General features: G+C 42.4%; 1 long non-coding RNA gene across 2 annotated transcripts; it reads left to right on the top strand.

Moving 5' to 3' along the window:
- Positions 1-847: 847 nt before the first annotated feature.
- On the top strand, positions 848-1,866 carry LOC306943528. 2 transcript variants are annotated; one of them, XR_013792417.1, is made up of 2 exons: positions 848-921; positions 1,189-1,866. It is a non-coding gene; the product is annotated as an uncharacterized lncRNA (long non-coding RNA). The 2 variants fall into 2 exon arrangements; XR_013792418.1 differs by having other exon boundaries at positions 855-921; positions 1,440-1,866.
- Positions 1,867-14,759: the final 12,893 nt, after the last annotated feature.

The following is a 14,759-nucleotide window of genomic DNA, read 5'->3' as shown; positions in this document are numbered from 1 at the left end:
GTTCTATGAGCAGGGCCTGGCTCGCTGTAAACAAGTATATGATGCTTAGTCCAGTTACCCTGGGTAAATATAGTAACTTTGCTTTGCTTTGCTTTGTATAGCACCTTTCATGACATGAAATGCAGCTCAAAGTGCTTTACAGAGCAATGAAGAGAGAAAAAAAGAAAAGAAAAGCAAGGCATAAACATTAAAAAAATAAGAGCAGTAATGCAATACAGTGAGGACATGAATAACAAAAAAAATAAAAAAACAAATCAATTAAAAGCAAGGGTGTAGAAGTGGGTCTTGAGCTGTGCTTTAAAAATGTCTACAGAGGCTGCCTGTCGAAGGTACAGTGGGAGTTTGTTCCACGCCGTCGGCCTGTAGAAGCAAAAAGCTGCTTCCCCGTATTTTTTAGTTGCCATTTTTTTAGGCAAAGCGAGCAGGCCAGCAGTGGAAGACCTTAGGGCTTAGGGGGCGGTTTGGGACATATTCAGGCAGGCAGTCATGTAGGTAGGAAGGTGCGAGACCATTGAGAGCTTTATAAACAAGTAAAATAATTTTAAAATCAATCCTAAAGGTTGCCTTTTGCCTTCATTGACAATCATGCACCCAAATAACACATTGCTTTCTTAAATGGATTTATTCTGAGATACACTGGATGCCAGGAGGTATTTTAATGTATATACGTGTTGTGAATTATCTCATGCTGTCTGAATAGCAGCCTCTGGTGGACATTTCCCATTCCACAATGGCACAGGTGTTATAACTTATAGGTGCCATAATCACCACTCAACTCATTGACCAATCACAGTCCGGGTGTGCCATATATAACCAGTCACTCACTCCACAGCCCTCACTCAGTCTCCAGCCTCCACACATTTCTCACTGTCTAACCTGCAACACCACTCACTCCTCTGCAGCCGTGCGTCCATGACCAATGTAAGCCCTTGTTCTTTTGTATCTGCATTGACTATGTACTATGTTTATGCTATGTATATGTTCTAGTGTTAAATGCCCAGTGCTAATCTGGCCTTGTTTATTCTGCTGGTCAGTTGCATAGTTGACTTGCTTTGCCTATACCATTATAGCTACCGTTGTTCCTTATGTTCTACTGCTTGTATGATATATGTTCTTAGTTGCTATACATACTTAATTGTTCATAATTATGTTTGAGTTGCTAAAATGACCTGTCTCCTCCATATTTAGCTGAATTGATCACTCCATATGCCCCAACAAGAGCCCTGAGATCGGCCAATCAGTCTCTCCTGATTGTGCCTGACACACATTTCAGGACCAGAGGAGATTGTGCGTTCGCCGTGGCCGGTCCCAACCTCTGGAACGCCCTGCCTCTCCATGTTCGATCTGCTCAGTCTTTGACGGCTTTCAAATCCCTATTAAAGACAAATTTTTACTCTATTTTGATTTGAATGCATTCCACTTATTTGCTTTGTTTATAGAAACCATGGCTTACTGAAGACAATTAACTGCTATTCTGTTGAAATATACCTTGGTGTCACACATACTCTCTCTGACCAGAGAAACTTGGGGATCAGCTCGCATCCAACAAACTAACCAGCATATTTAAAATGCGTATCATGCAATTCCTGGACTTTTCACCGATGGAGTCCTTGGTCAACGTGCTCAGTCTGAATGGCACATGGTCCTCGACTACCCATTCCTTCCAAGGGAGCGAATGCACCCCTGTGGGATTGAATATCATAAATATATTGTAATGTCTGTGCAATATATTGAGTGTCAATGTTTTAAATGTTTTTTTAGATTCAGTTTTTTTGGAGCTCATAATTTAATGTAATAACCAATTACTGCCTCTAGATGTCACTGAAACAAGTCCTATCTGATTGCATTAAACTCACTTTGCCACTTGATTTTCCACTCACTTTGATTGGAAGTATTTATTAACAGTTTGCAGAATTACAGTACATTTCAAGCACACTCTACACTACAAATGACTATTAGGCCTTCACCCAGCAATATCACATACTTTAAATACTCTGACACTGGCATTCTCGGACTGCTCCATGACAATAACTCTCTTACGGTCTATCAGAACACCATTTCTCATTTTACACAGTGGTGCACTGAAAACTATTTAGAGTTGAATGTGGACAAAACAAAATAACTGGTCATTGAAACAACCCACACTGGACCCCACTCCTCATTAATGGTAAGACAGAACGGGTTGCCAGTTTCACATCTTGGACCCTGGACAATACTTAGGTTTGATCAACATATTACATATGTCCATTCACGTTTTCAGCAAAGACTTCATGTAATCCGCAAGTTAAGATAATTATCTGTTGCTCCTCATCTATTATTGTACAAAACCATTATTCAACCTGTTCTGTAGTACTGTTCTGCATGTTTCTACAACATACTGTCCATGCTTAACATAAACAAACTTTTCAGTATTACCCGTATTGCTTCCAAGATTATCGGACTTCCCACACAGGTCACAAAGATGACCTCAATACAATAACTGAGTGGACTTGTTTACAAGAGGGTCCACCTTGTTCAATTCTTCAATTCAAACAGCCATTAAGACATGTGACTCCTTCAAAACCGCTCTCAAAAAGCGCAATTCGAAACTGGACCCTGTAAACCAGTAAGACGCCTGAGGGCGAGAAGCGACCTTGTCGCGTGCACTGGCCATATATGGAGTGTCTTGAGTGTACAGGGTGCAAATTTCAAATTGTGCTACTGTTATCTATTACAAATACCATTAACATTGAGTGACTGGATTTTCTTCCAGAGGTGAAGTGGCCCTTTAACAGGAGCCCTTGTACAAGGTTTCTTTGACTATGCATGCACCTCCTGGTACCACAGCACCTCAAAGGCCCTTAAAACCAGGCTCCAGACCTCCCAAAACAAACTGGTCAGGCTCCTACTTGGCCTCACCCCCCGAACCCACCTCACCCCTGCCCACTTTGACAGACTGGCATGGCTTAGGGTCGGCGACAGAGTACAGCATCTTGCAATGGGTCTGGTCCACAAGATTCGATACTCCACCAAGATACCCATGTACCTGTGTAGATACTTCCTTAATGTTAACGAAGTCCACACCCACAACACCAGAGGGAGTGCAACGAATCATGTTCAACCCAGATTCGGCACAAACAAGAAGCAGTCATGGAGGAGGTAGGCTGTGCACAGCAGCACACATGTTAGATTTAGAAAATAGGGTTGCTAATATGTTTTGTTGCCCTGCAGTTGGCTTTGGCACTTCTTTTTTGGGGGGGTGGGGGGGGCATGTTAATGTGTGGTGGCACCGGTCCACAACGCACAACATACAACAGTATCGGCGTTTGTTACAGTACACAAAATGTGTGTTTCCCATTCAATCGGGTCTACTCTGTTTGTCATGCTCAAAAATGTTCGCCTGTCTTTCTGTCGGAGGCAGCGCCGTGTAGATGAGAGAGTTGCGACAACCCCGTTCACTGTTTATTCACGGAGCTTCATGAGTCACTGAACGGTATGTTGTCGTCACTCTCTCTCTCTAAACGGCTCTGGTCTCCAGGCTGCGCTCCGCTCAGCGCTCGTCTCTGAGCAAGATGGCGGCGCCCGTCAGACTGTTGTTGTTAAAGGTATATTCAGTGATTTCACTTCATTCAATTACCACTTATTTTTGCTTTTTTTTTGGATAATCCTCCCTACTATAGAGTGTGCTGACCATATAAGGAGTTCCTCCCTGTCCCCAGTGAGCCCCTGGGGTCAAAAAACCCTAGTTTTGGTGGCGGGTGGCAAAGCCTTCATCCAATCAGGATGAGAGGGGCCTTCCTCCAATCATGATCGAGCCTTGGTGCACAAGCTGTTGGCCTGTTGCACTTCCCCCCACTGTAGAGCGTGCATGTGCACATTTTGTTACCGGGGCGGACTGGGTGGTTTTCCAAATCATCCAAATCACTGAATGCTCCTTTAACTAGTGGTTCTACAACGAGTCCTACGTGGATTTTATAGTTTATAACGTAGGATGAGGTCGCATGCGGCCATGCAAAATGATCGTGTCCGTAGATTATTTGTTTTACCGCATTTATTTTCTCTGCGATTTCTTTTCCACGTGGATTATTATTACTGTACGCTGAGTACAGTAGTGCATCCCGTGGACGCAGAGGTTTTTTTGAAGTGCGGCCCAAAACTATAAAGTGCGTTTTGGGACGCAAAACGCACCCTATTTACATCACTGCAGGAGGATGCGCTGCAGTCAGTTTGCAAAGCCTGTAAAGTGGAACTGGATTCATACCATCGCAGTAAAGCAGCTGTTGAAAGGATCACCAAATTCGTAAAGGAAAACTCCGACAGCACTGTGACTACTAGCGGCGATACTTTGGTTTGCTTCCTAGTTCCTCCTATGTCTCACCAGTGACCAGACTATAAGTCTGTGCGGCCTGCATGCAATAAATGTATTTATTGTTATTTATTTATTTTACAAATGGGTCTGTGGATACAGCACCTTTATCTGTCCAGGTCTAATCTCACACACAGCAAGACTTTTTCTGTACATCACTTTGTTTTTGCGTTGTTTAATAATGTGCTATATAAATTAAGTGGATTGGATTGGACTACACTACCGTTACGTTAACCACACATTAACCAATGTTTTGGGAATTTATTTATTAATAATATATTAATAATAAAGTTTTATTTTTTATTTTTTTTATTTGTCAAATATAGTCAAGCTCGCACGTGCCCTGATGCAGAGCGTTGTGTGCTAGACGTACATAGGTTATTTTGTTATGCGTTATGTCATACGATATGACATATCATCCTGATGAGTTGTTAACCAATGTTCTTTTCAGAGTATGAAACACACCACCTCATCTGCAGTAATGACAGAGTCAATTCCACTCATCACAGCATCCGTGTTGCCATTGATGCCAGCAGTCAAGAAACATGAAAAGCCTGGAGCTAATATAGCCTTTTCTCTAAGCTCTGTAAAGGTTAGTCTGTGGACTATATGTGTAGCAGTGGCTCAGAGCCTCTAGTCTGTGGACTATATGTGTAGCAGTGGCTCAGAGCCTCTAGTCTGTGGACTATATGTGTAGCAGTGGCTCAGAGCCTCTCTGTAAAGGTCAGTCTGCCATTTTGAATTTGGCCCTCTAGCAAAAATGCCGGGATTTTTACGAGGGACCTGGGGGCTAAATCTTTTATAAAGGGTCCATAGAGGTCAAATCAATCATCAAACCATCCTTGCCAGAGGATGGTCACAGAACCTTAGTTTGATTGATTGATTGAAAATTGTATTAACAGTTTGCAGAATTACAGTACATTTCAAGCACAAACTCAATACAAAGGCTGTTAACTGTGAGTGGACGACCCAATTAAGCATTACACTTGTTTACAACAGGGTCCACCATGTTCAATTCATCAAAAGTTGAGAGGACGAGACACGAAGACCGTACGGGCCATATATATCTATGGTACGGGCGGCGTTGTACGAGTTACTTGTACATGCACAAATTTGTGTACATGTACAACTTCCTGGTTTCTTTCCTTCCATGGAGCACCATGGAGCAACATGGCGTCGCCCGTACGGTCTTCGCGCCTCGTCCTCTTTAGACAGTCCTTGCTATGGACCAGAGCTAGGGCAGTTTGTTACGTCATGACGCTGATCGGACGTCCGACGCGGAAGTAAACAGTGGATTTCGCGTGCATCCCATTCCCTCTATGCGTGCATTGGAGGTCCCAGGACCATTCTCTGTAGGACCACCACACGGACCACCAGGAACATTCTCTGTAGGACCACCACACGGACCACCAGGACCATTCTCTGTAGGACCACCACACGGACCACCAGGATCATGTCTTGTAGATCTAAAGTAGAGCGTTTCTCTAGTCCGGGAGCGAAAGGGATGTGGGGTATGTGGGGCTTGAACCCGGGCCTCCAAGTCGCCAGTCCAACGCTCAGTCGACGGTGTCAACAGGGCTGAACTTGTTTAGTAGGCTGTTGAAGGCTAGTCGTGGCTGGGGACTACATGTAGTGTGAAGTGCGCGCGGAAGTGCTCTTGTTGTTCTAGCGTGTCACTTAACTGACCAACGGGTTGTATTTTGGTGGACGGAAGTGCTCTCATTGTTTCGGGAGGTGTTTTAACAGCGCTATTGAAACAAACATAATGTTTTAGAACGTATTTAAACCCATAAACATTTACTATCGTTACTATTATAGTTATTAATGTTATATAAAATAAAATAATGATGTTTTTGAACGCATTTAAAACCCATAAACATTTACTATCGTTATTATTATTATTGTTATTTGTATTCTTATTCTCGGTACTCATCAACCATGCATTCATTTAAATGTATATTCTGCAATTCTCCATTAACACCACAGGATGGCAGCAAAGCCTAGATTTGGCTTATTTTTTTGCAAATGGGTCTTAAAATGAGAGCAAATAATGTAAATTCTATCAGACTATCTGAGCAGTCTTTATATGGACACTTTACACCTACAATAATAATAATAATAATAAATAATAGTAATAATAATACTAAATGATAATAATAATAATAATGATAAAAAATAAAATAGTAAAAATAATAGTAATAATAGTAATAATACAAATAATAATAGCAATAATAATAATAATTAAAGTTATATAAAGTTATAAGGATCCTCACAGCTTCATATAATTATAACCATAGAACTATGTATATTGTATAGGTTTCCTCGCACGTTGTGAGCTTGTAGATCGATTATTTTTTGTCACAGTGTCAGTGTCAAACTGTGCTTCATTTGACACCACAGCTATGATTGCCTAACAGGGCACTGCTCTGCAGACTCGATACTAACAAGAACTGAGATTTCCCTTTATTATTTTGAGCAGTATAGACGCCTTACACCAGTGGTTTTCAACCCTTTTCATATCAAGGCGCATTATTTATTCAGCATTTGAGCCACGGACCACCATTTGATGACATTCAGCCTCTCAGACCCCAAACTTTATTACTTTAGAATATAGGGCATTAGGGCTATGGATCAGAGAATAAATAAATAGTTTTCTCATGCCAATAAAACTCCTTTGAATTGAAATTGAATTGAATTGAGAGAGAGAGAGAGAGAGAGAGAGAGAGAGAGAGAGAGAGAGAGAGAGATATTAGCAGCAGCAGAAGACATGAGCTCCTGCTCCAGCAAATTATTTAATTACTTTAACTACTTTTAGATCGAATTTAGTGGCAAGTTTTATGTTAAATTAAAGATAAAGATCTTGGGAACATTAAGAGGGGAGATAAATGGGACCCTAACATAAATGTACTTAGGCGTTGCATTATGGATAGCGACAGAAAGACCCAATGGATATAATTAAACAATTGTTCCCCTGTGCACAGCACACACTGTCTCCAGGTAAGAACAAAAAACTGATTTGAAGCTGCACTTTCACTTTGTGTTGACTTACTGCAGAGTCCTCAGTCCTGCAGCGGTGCAGCCCCACAATGGAGAAATTATCTTATCTGTCACTAACCTCTCTACAATGCCATGTTATTCAATATATTAGTTTAGCACAAAATATAGGCTTTTCTAAACCAAGCCCTTATTCAAAAGTTATGTAGGCTGTCATTGTATTTTATGTGAATTAACTCACAGTTTAACCCAATGATGAAGATTTAAATTTCAAGGACCCCCAAATTAAATTTCTGAACCAATGTTCATCGGAAAATCATTTTTTAATTGATGGCCTTAATGCCCTGGCACTTGGCCTTGTGCCCTCAAGAAGTTGACCACACTAAAGGCCAAGTGGCCTTGCCCCTAAAAGGATGAAATTCCAGGCCTGCATGTGTGTGTCCATCCGTCTCCTATTTGCATTCACACAGTAGGCAGATTACAGCCTTCACTGACTATGTACAAGATAAGAATTTCCTGTTCTTAAATAGCACTACAAACACCTGATTAGCACATATCCTATTGTTATCAGAGGGTGTAGTACTATTAGTTTAAGTACTGGAGCATTTGTTTGATTCCAAGAATCAAACACACCTAACTGTCAATATGCCATGAACTAATCATCACGCCTTAAATGTCAATGTATCATTTGTTTTTAATTGCTCTCTTGCATGCATGCCATTATGCTTGTCACTATAGGATCTTCAAGCGCTTAAAGACAGAATTATGTGAACAAGACCATGAACAAGACAGCATTATTGTTCAAATACTGCAATTAGTTGGGGTGTCCCTATTCTGGCTATGCCATAGACCAGATAATACTTTCCAAAATATTCAAGAACATTCAAAAACGGAATAAAGAAAAAAGCTTGAGCTTGTGGCTATTTTCACTATTTCTGAGATATAGCTTGAAGGGATTTTTCACTGTAAAACATGTCATTTTCATATCTAATCTGCCTTTTGACCTTATTTGTTGTTTATTTCATTATTTAAATATAGTAATGTTCTGTTAGGCCTGTTAGTCCAAGCCTGAAATCCATGCATAAAATAACTAATTGAAAAATTAAGGTCTCCCCAATTCATTAGGATATTGTCCTAATGAATTAGTTGGGACCCCCAAATTAAATTTATATTAATTAGCCTAGGGTGACAGCCTGACAGGGTCCTAGGCCATTTCATTATGATTTTCATCTCTGGACTGGGTCCCCAAAACATATTATATATATATATATATATATATATATAATATTTTACAACAGTAGCTACTTATATTTTGTTATTTAAAGCTGTGATTATTAAGAAGCACTGTTCTGAACCAATGTTCACCGGAAAATCATTTTTTAATTGATGGCCTTAATGCCCTGGCCTTGTGCCCTCAAAAAGTTGACCACACTAAAGGCCAAGTGGCCTTGCCCCTAAAAGGATGAAATTCCAGGCCTGCATGTGTGTGTCCGTCCATCCATCCGTCTGTGTACAGCTAATCTCCGGCCCCGTTAACCCGGTCGATGCCAAACTTTGCACACACACTCCCTAGATGCCAACGATGAACCTCTGCTCAAATTTCCCAGAAACTGTTATAGCGCCACCAGGAAGCCGACTTTTGTAAAACACATTTTTTTATATTACTACTCCATATTTTTCCACAAATCCTGCAAATCGTTACACAGTATCTCTATAGTCATGTGCTCAAGACAGATCTGTCCGATATTTCATATTCCATCCTGATTGGCTAACATTGGCTTTCAAAGTTTACAGGATTGTTTTGAACAAAAAGCCTCAAATCATGAACGCAGCGTGCAATTTACGTGAAATCTTTCACAGACGTTCCTACTAGGCTGAGGAATATATCCCACCCTTTTCACATTGGCCTGTTATAGCACCACCAACAGGTGGATTTTTGCAAAACACATTTTTGGAATGTCTCCCTGGTGGAGACCTGTGCCCCGAGGGGCACTTTTTCTAGTTTCTCTCTGTGCATGCCTGAATGCACAGACTGCTATGAATGACGGTGACAAAAATGTATTTATTTATATGTGGACTGAACTGAACTGAATATGTAAGTCAGAGAGACTAATTCCTGTTATAGTGTCCGTTATTTGCAAAGACCGTCGGAGGAGGGACTGTCCAGGGGGGTATTCATTTATACGAGCAAAAAGGAACGCGGGCTGCGGGCAGGTCAGGAATTCCCTTCACATTCACAATCATATAATATAAAAGTGTGCGCATCCTGGCGCTTATTCACTATTTCAGGAATAAATAGCCTTGTTGCACATGTTACCAATACATACACATTGGCCTCGGTTACATGCACAAAAATGAATTGTCTATTCTGTAGACTGTACTAGAGTGTGTGTTTGTGTGTGTTTCTACTCAAACTGTCATTGATCTCATTCTGACCTCGGACAAATCCAGAATCTCCAAGAAAGGTGTTATTGTATGCAGGCTTAGTGATCATTTCATGATATTCTGTACCCGCAAAAACCAAAAACCAAAGTCTGGCTGCCACAAAGCAGTCATATCAAGGGACCTCAAAACCTACTCTAGTGAGGCCTTTAACCAAGAATTGGAGAGTCTGGATTGGTCCGATGAGCTTAACAGCACACTTGTCGAAGAAGCTTGGCTTGGCTTCAAAACCAAATTTACATCAGTACTGAACTACATGGCTCCTCTGAGAACCATCAGGGTCAAAACCCGCTCGGAGCCATGGATGAATTCGGACATAATGACTGCAACCAATGCCAGAGACAAAAAATGCTCTGAATTTCTAAAATGCAAGTCAAAGCTTGCCAAACGCTTCAACAGGGGTCTCCAAGCTCAGCTGGACAACCTAAAAACCCAACGAAACAGGCTAAGAAATAATGTTACTGCCATGATCAAATCCGCCAAAAGTAACTTCATTAATAATAAAGCTGAGGAAAACAAAAACAATCCTCGAGAGCTCTGGAAGCTACTCAACAACCAATTAGGCTATAGTCAGAAACTGAAAACCAGGTTTTCAAACATAAACATTAAAGCGAACAACACTCTCATCACTGACAAGCTTGATGTGGCCAACTACTTGAACATCTTCTTTACAAACATATCAACAACGCTGGTTAACAATCTGCCCTCCCACTCTGGGCTCTTTGGTGTAGAGCACATTAAAACCTTCTACAAAAACCTAGGTGTTTGTAAAGACGATTTTAAATTAGTTATGGTAACAACTGATGAGGTACTTAAGAAACTGAGTGCCCTCCAACCCCACAAGGCCACTGGCCATGACAATATTCCCTCCAAATTTCTCAGAGACTCAGCCATCTCTATAGCTCCAATCATCACCCACATAGTAAACCTCTCCATCAAACGGGGACAGGTCCCCCTAGATTTCAAACTGGCCAAAGTAACCCCCCTGCACAAGAAAGGGAGTAAATTAGACCCCGGCAACTACCGCCCTATTTCTATTCTAAGCTCCATCTCGAAAGTGATGGAAAAAATAGTCTATGAACAGGTTGAAAAGTATCTTGCCACTAATAAATTATTGTACGAGTTCCAATCTGGCTTCAGAACATCCCACTCCACTGACACATGCCTTCTCTATTTGAGCGACCACATCAAACAAGAGGTGGACGCTGGCAAATACTGCGGCATGGTCATGCTGGACCTCCAAAAGGCTTTTGACACAGTGAACCACTCCATACTGGTTAACAAGCTAAAAGCAATTGGTTTCGATAGCACATCAGTGAGCTGGATGCAATCCTACCTGGAGGGGAGAGCACAGATGGTGGAAGTGAACGGAACACTGTCCCCCCCCCCTCCCAGTGAGCTGTGGCGTTCCACAAGGAAGCATACTAGGGCCTCTACTGTTCCTAATATATGTTAACGACATGACTTCAGCTTGTGACTGCAACTTGTTCCTGTTCGCAGATGACTCGGCACTGCTGGTCTCAGACAGGGACAAACTGCAGGTTGAAAATGCCCTCAGCTCTGAACTCGGTAGAATCTGCACCTGGCTCGCTGATAACAAACTATCTTTACACCTGGGAAAAACTGAATCCATTCTCTTTGGATCTAATAGTAATCTCAGCAAGGCAAATGGCTTCTTGGTTAGAGTGGGTGACAATGTTATCACACGTAAAGATGAAATTACCTACCTAGGTTCCATCCTGGAGGCTAATCTTTCCGGTGATAAAATGGCCACCAACGTAATCAAAAAAGTCAACCAAAGAACAAGATTCCTTTACAGGATCTCCTCACTGGAGGAACAACAAAAACACCTTGAAGACCTTAACAGGAGCCCTCGTACAAGGTTTCTTTGACTATGCATGCACCTCCTGGTACCACAGCACCTCAAAGGCCCTTAAAACTAGGCTCCAGACTTCACAAAACAAACTGGTCAGGCTCCTACTTGGCCTCACCCCCCGAACCCACCCAACACCAGAGGAAGTGCAACGAACCATGTACAACCCAGATTCGGCACAAACAAGGGACTAAATTATTTTTGCTCCTATGCCACCAAAATGTGGAACGCCCTACCAACAGTCATTAAGACATGCAAATCCCTTGACTCCTTCAAAACCGCTCTCAAAGGGCACCTACGGACGGCTGCAATTCGAAACTGGCCTCCGTAAAATCTGAATCCCCCCCCCACCGCCCACCCCCTTTCCCCTCACTGTATATTTTTCTTTTCCCTTTTTACCTCCTTTATGATGAATTCATGATCTGTTCTTTGACTATATAGAAGTGTCTATTTGTACGTCTCTAAATGTTTTGATGAATTGAACAAGGTGGACCCTCTTGTAAACAAGTGTAATGCTTAATTGGGTCGTCCACTCACAGTTAACAGTCTTTGTATTGAGTTTGTGCTTGAAATGTACTGTCATTCTGCAAACTGTTAATAAATATTTCAATCAATCAATCAATCAAACACACACACACACACACACACACACACACACACACACACACACACACTCACCAGTCTGTGGTGTTTCTCTCTCCCCCACCCCCCTCCTGTGTGCTTGGCTCACATTACAACGTGTCTATAGGTTTGTTTCACCAGCATTCCAAAAGCCGTTCAGCTCGGCTGTTACGGTGGAATCGGTGACCTGCTGAAACATGTGACGTCGCGCAGACAATCACATAAATAAATAAATCACTGCTGTATTAATTAGTCTGGTTGGTTCATCAGCAGAGTTCAACCTACTGCGGTATTAATTAGTCTCCGTGGTGAGTCAGTGTGAATTAAGTCGCACCATATTAAGATGGTCACATATTGCATCGGGTCACCAATGTGACCGTGACACCTCAGTGATAGAGAGAGGGAGGGATGGTGAAGGGTCACACTGAGCCTAAACCAGAAGAGAACACAAGAGAAGATATGGAGTTCCTCTCGCTGTCTTCTTTGTTCTTCTTCGTAAACAGAGTTTTAACAGCATTAAAGTCGCGGCTCATGTGGATGAATCTGTACATGTTGTTGATGTTGGTGCTCTGGAGCAGCTGCAACACACCTGTGACAGGTAGAGTTAATTTACCTTCACTTTTACACTCTCACTAACGGTCTGAAAAGTAAACCCTTACTTTGTTACACTGGGAAACAGGGTGTGGTTTTTAAATTCGTTCCAAATGGATTCAATGTAGTTTAATAGGCTGTTATTTATGAAGCTGTATTATTTGTGTGACTGTCTGAGGAGGATATCCCTTTATTGAAGAGTAATCAAAGGTTAAAATGAGACGGCCTCCAACCCAGCGTGAGTTATGGATGTGTTGTTTATAAACATTGAGACGGTTTTCAAATCAATTAATTTCCAACAGATCCCCAAATAAAACAAACATGCTGTTTTGAGGAGGCTGTTTCACCTCATGTAACGTAGTACTACGTGCGCGCGTGCGTGTGTGCGGTGTGTTGTGTGCAGGGCTGGACTGGGAAAAAATTTCGGCCCGGTCATTTTCGCGTGAATTTGGCCCAGACCGGCCCACCACAACCAGCGCGCAGATAGCAGAAACTCTACCACCCACTCCGTCAAGGCACACACAAACAAACAAGCCCTAATACCACCACTTTTACAGAACAACATAAACGATACAAACCAACCAGTGCCGGTTCTAGGCGTTTAGTGGCCCTAAGCAACATAATATTATGTGCCCCCCCCCCCCCCCCCCCCCCTGCACTGCAACGCCGGGGGTGGTCCAGAAAAATCTGTAAATTTGCCATGGAAATGCTTCAATCTGGTGCACTTTGAGATCAAAATTAAGAGGCTAGATCAGGCCGCCAGTTGATATTAACCTGCGGGCCGCATTAGGTGAAGGTGGGGGCCACATGTGGCCCTCAGGCCGCCAGTTGATATTAACCTGCGGGCCGCATTAGGTGAAGGTGGGGGCCACATGTGGCCCTCAGGCCGCCAGTTCGCCAGGAAAACTCATACGGTTTTATTTTTAATAAAAAATGTCAACTTTGTCTTGTTTTGACTAATTTGTGTAGAAAGAAGATCCGGTAGGTATGCCTACACCGACCGAATCACTGCTGTGAAAAACGATCTGATTGGACCAAAACTGTACACCACTTCCTTATTGGAAATGACGGGGATGTAAACCAAGGGGGCAGGCAGACTTTCCAACGTTGAAGCTCTGGGTCCTAGTGGTAGGAGGAGGGACTACAGGCGGACCCGTGGATTCATGACCGGGAAACCCCATGCAGCTGGGCTTTAACGTTGAGCGCTCGGTTGCCCTACGTCACTCAGGACCTCAAAGTTGAGGTCCTGGGAGGGACTTCCGGCAGTCTTCCGGGTGCTTCAAAACGCCACTGAGCAACTTCCACTGACATGAATAGCTGGGGGGGCGGAGCTTCGCGCCAGTTCAGTCTCTATTATATATATACTCTATGATGTAAACACATGGATTTGATCTCGTCCGCTTGTCACTAAAAACATACACAATGGACGTGTTTGAGGGAGACACTTTAGAAGAAGTGTGTAAAGTGTCTGGGACTGCTCATATGCGAGGCTGCAGCTGGATGCATCTCAAACAGCGTGGAGACTTCTGTTTACAAACGAAACCTCGCAAGACGACCCGCGAGAGTTGGGAACGCCGTAGCACTGCTTCAGTCTATCTCCGACTAAAATAGTAACTTTATAAATCTATCTTAAAAGACGAAAATAAAACCGTATGAGTTTTCCTGGTGTCATAAACTGTCAGAATCAGCTTTTGTTGCGTTGGTTCATGTGCTAAAAGACTGACGTTGAGAGCTGTTTCCCTGTTGCAATGGAAGTCAATGAGCGACTTTTTTTATTTCTCAAATTTCTAATAAACAACACAACGGAGCGAAATAACTCATAATGGACTAGTTTGCCCATAATAAGGTAAGAAAACAACCCAAACCTCTAAAAAAGTGGTCTTACCCTTTAAG

This window comes from Electrona antarctica, assembly GCF_951216825.1.
Source record: "Electrona antarctica genome assembly, chromosome: 19".
In the NCBI taxonomy this organism is placed as follows: domain Eukaryota; kingdom Metazoa; phylum Chordata; class Actinopteri; order Myctophiformes; family Myctophidae; genus Electrona; species Electrona antarctica.
The sequence above is the reverse complement of the archived record's forward strand: the minus strand, read 5'-3'. Positions and strand labels throughout refer to the sequence as shown.